This window comes from Lactuca sativa, chromosome 7, assembly GCF_002870075.4.
Source record: "Lactuca sativa cultivar Salinas chromosome 7, Lsat_Salinas_v11, whole genome shotgun sequence".
In the NCBI taxonomy this organism is placed as follows: domain Eukaryota; kingdom Viridiplantae; phylum Streptophyta; class Magnoliopsida; order Asterales; family Asteraceae; genus Lactuca; species Lactuca sativa.
In genome coordinates this window covers 63,322,002-63,326,328 of record NC_056629.2, presented here as the reverse complement: position 1 = coordinate 63,326,328, position 4,327 = coordinate 63,322,002, and the positions used below count along the sequence as shown (strand labels likewise).

The 4,327-nt window shown below is 30.1% G+C and overlaps 1 non-coding gene across 1 annotated transcript; it reads left to right on the top strand.

The window, feature by feature from the left end:
- The first annotated feature begins 701 nt into the window (after positions 1–701).
- LOC111877825 (U6 spliceosomal RNA) lies at positions 702–804 on the top strand. The gene has a single exon (XR_002845539.1). It is a non-coding gene; the product is annotated as a U6 spliceosomal RNA (small nuclear RNA).
- Positions 805–4,327: the final 3,523 nt, after the last annotated feature.

The following is a 4,327-nucleotide window of genomic DNA, read 5'->3' as shown; positions in this document are numbered from 1 at the left end:
CAAGGGGCCTCGGATCCAAGAGGACTTGACCCTTACGGGGAGGCTTCGGTCCTAAAGGGTAATTTTCCAAGATTTTTCCCTTCTTTGAGTGGTTCCTTATCAAACCAAGTATCGGGATGTCCCGATTGATTATAAAAATTTCAAGAGAGGTTTCGGGAGAGATTTGGGAGAGATTTCACATTCTTGGAGATATTTCTCATTCTTGGAGAGATTTCTCATACAAAGAGAGATTTGGGAGAGATTTCACATTCTTGGAGAGATTTCTCATAAAAAGAGAGATTTGGGAGAGATTTTACAATCTTGGAGAGATTTGGGAGAGATTCTCGATAAAGAGAGATAGAGTGAAAACGATTGAGAGAGGTTTCGTGTGTGACATTTGTGAGTGTCCGGCTTCACAATGCAAGGTCTGTAAGCCCCATTAAGCCATGTTTAAGGATCTTTCACACTCCCGGTGAGTATGCAACATTGTTTATCGGTTTAGTTCATTGTTTAGCACTACGGCTAAGGAAAATTAAACACATGAATTTTCCAAGTGATGTTTTCTCATTAAAACAGTGAGTTATACAGTAATTACATAACGTAAACCCTAATATACAAGGTTTAATTGACTTGACTGGTTTGTTTCGTTGACTTTGTTTGACTTTGACTTGACCCGAAATTGACTATTGTCACATATATGGCGAAGCTCTTCATCTATAGTCGTCCCTTTGGGGACATCCAATAAAATTGGAACGATACAGAGAAGATTAGCATGGCCCCTGCGCAAGGATGACACACACAAATCGAGAAATGGTCCAAATTTTTTTTAACCTTTCGTCGTCTTCTCTGGAACCCTAATTCCCCTTTCAAATGCTAATAGAGTTCAATTGCAATTCTTACGTTTCAGTAGTTCATCTACTGAAGTCATGATCAGACAACATGTGGATTCAATGGTCAGATTGATCTTCTTGTTGATGTCTTCAACCATTTGTGGCGAGTAAGGGTGATCTTTCTTTCTATAAAGTCTCCTTTAAGTTTTTACTTTTCCTGTCATTAAGTTTCATGCTTTATAAACTTCCGTTTATGTGTTGTCTATAGTCTGTATGTGTTTGTTTATGTGTTGATTTTTTTATTCATTTCGCAACTTCAGTTTCTTAGTTCATGTTGTGGTTTTGCTTTTTATAAAATAATTGATAATAGACATCCTCTGCAAGTCCCTGTTGGTTTTAGATTTTCATTCGTTATCAAATGTAGACATTGATGAGAGGTATCAAAGTGAGATTGTTTTTGTACATATGGATGTGTTCATGTAAACATTTAAATGACAAAAAAGAAGTTATTGATAAAATGTTTCATATTTATGTAATGAAGATCATCAATCATATGAGTTTTTGGACTTAGAAGTACTGGAATGGTTGTGAGATAAGTTTAAATGGAAGCAACTATTTTCAGTCAAACAAATCAGTCACATTGATTAATAAGCATGTTTTCTAAATAATTAGGGTTAATGACTTAGGAGGGTAATAAGGTTTTTCAGTTTGTCTGTATTAGGTCACTAAGATTTTTTTTGTGCGTATTAGACTAATATGGTTGTTATTACCGTTTAGAAATAATCATTTTATCGGTTAAAACCGGTAAAAGGACTATTTCTAAATGGTAATAACAACTATATTTGTCTAATACGCACAAAAAAAAAACCTTAGTGACCTAATACAGACAAACTGGAAACCTTATTACCCTGCTAAGTCATTAACCCTTTTTTGTATTCCTAGTTACACATGTTACTACTATATATAAAAAAGGTCAATCATTTTAGTAACATACACATAAATCATATACAAAAATTAAAGAGAATATGAAGATAAAAAAACAATAGATGGACAAGTTTGAAGGTTTTAAAGTGTTGATTAATACAAAAAAGAGTGAAGGATAGTGAGATTATATTGGTTTTATTAAGAAAGCATGTATGATCTTTTCCTTAATGGTTCTTGGTATAACATGAAATAAAATAATGTGACTTATTTTACGATAGATATTATCTAAGGATATTGATTTATCAAAAAGATTTTTCTATGATCATATGTGGTTTCTATAGCAAACAAACATATGAAAATTTCGATGTAAGGTATGGTAAGTTTGATGTAATTTATTTTTATAGTTTATTTATAAAACATTTTTCTATTGATAAACCAAAAAAAATGTATTTATGTTATTTAGCCTAAATAATCTAAATCCTTTGCAAATTAACAAAATTGTAACGAGTAAACGTTAATTATGTTCAAACTTTTACCAACCAAAAACATAATAACATTTACACGCATTTAAATTCGAATCTTTTGATACATTCAAAATACCACAGAAATAATTGAACAATGCAAACGCCCTCTTATTCTTTTTCTATTTTCTAAAAAATGATTACCAAATAGTATAAAAACAAAGTTAAAAATATGTTTAAATTGTATAAAAGGGCAACAAATCACATACAAAACATAAAGAGAATGCGTATATAAAGAAGCAATAGACAAGATTTTATGTGAAGTATTGATTAATAAAAAAAATTATATGATGGTGAGATTATGTTGGAGTTCTTGAAGAAGCATGTATAATTTTTTCCATTAGTGGTTCGTATAACTGATGTTGTCTATTTTATGATAGATGTTATTCCGAGGAGATTCATTTATCAAAAAAAATTGTCTATGATCATGTATGTTTATATATCAAACAAACATATGACAAATTCGATGTAAGTTATGGTAAATTTGATAATTTATTTATATAGTTTATTTATAAGAACATTTTTCTTTTTTTAACCAAATAAAGATATAATTTTATTTAGCTTAAATCTTCTAAATTCTTTGGAAATAAGCAAAGTTGTAGTGATGGTTAACATTAATTACATTCAAAGTTTTACCGACCAAAAACATAATATTTAAACTAGAAAGTTTATCCTCGCTATGCGGGAGCCAGAAGCTTTCAATGTTGTTTCCGAATCGATAAATATGACAAATGTAAAAAGTGGAAGGATGAAAAGTCTGGGCTTTGTCCCAGACCGTTTTTTTTCATGTTTTTATGAAAAAATATAAAAGTTCTGACTGCAAGGACCAGAAGTGTCAAAATGGCTAAAGAATTAAAGGGGTAGGAATTAACAACATTTTAGAAAATGGATCAAAGTTGTCAAATCATTCAAGTTTTGTGGTCAAACTTTAAATATTAAAAAGTTCCTAAAAAGTGTTAAAATATTGATTGCAATGACCAAAAGTGTCAAAAAATACTAAAGAATAAAGAGCAAAGTTGCCAAAAAGACTTCCAAATTTACTATTCCTAAGATTCATTTCTTTAATATATATATATATATATATATATATATATATATATATATATATATATATATATATATATATATATATATATATATTAATTCATCTAAATTTTTAATATTTTGATACACTGATGATACCACGAAAATAATTTAACGATCCAAACACCCTTTTATTCTTTTTTTTTTCCATTTCAAAAAGATAATTATCAAATGTATAAAAACAATGTTAAAAAAATGTTTATATTATATGAGATGATATAAAAAAATTTGATAATCCGTATTTGGTACTATAAAATAAAGTTTAAACAAAATTTAGTTATATTAGATAGCATCAAAAAACTGATAAAATGATTTTTTTTATTGTTTTGTAAATTAGCATATATGTAAAATAACCAAAAACAACTTGGGTAAAAACAAGAACTCCAACATATTTAAATTTTTACGTGTAACATCATGTTTCCTGTCATTTCTTATATTTGGGTCGTGGGCCGCAAATCGATTGTGTAAAAGCTTTGGACCTTAAAGAGGTAAAGTTTAGTCATTGTGGAAAGAGGTAATGATGGTTATAAAATTTAACCCTTGAACTGCATATTGAGCCGAATGGTAGAAAAGAAAAAGTCATAGGTTGGGTTCTTGCATGAAATATGGATTTTTATTCGCTAAGTTTTTAGTCCAAGATATCTAGATAATATTGTGGGGCTCTTCAATACCTTTCTGTGGATATAAATATCATCGAAAACGGAGTTGGAACGAAGAAGTTATGACAGTTAGAAGTTAAGAATGTTTTGGGTTAAGTTGAGTATGTTGGGCGTACTAGGCAATTGTTGATTGTGGAGGATTAACCTGGTACGTTGGGCATACTAGAAGTACGTTGGGCATACACCATTAGAAGCCAAACCCTAGTTTTGGGATTTTGAGCCCTATTTAAGCTCCTAAACTTCCCCAAACCCTTATTTCTTTTAGCCTCCATCCTCTCTAACCCTAATATCGAAACCCTATCCCGTTTGTGAGATCCTTGAGTTTTTAAGT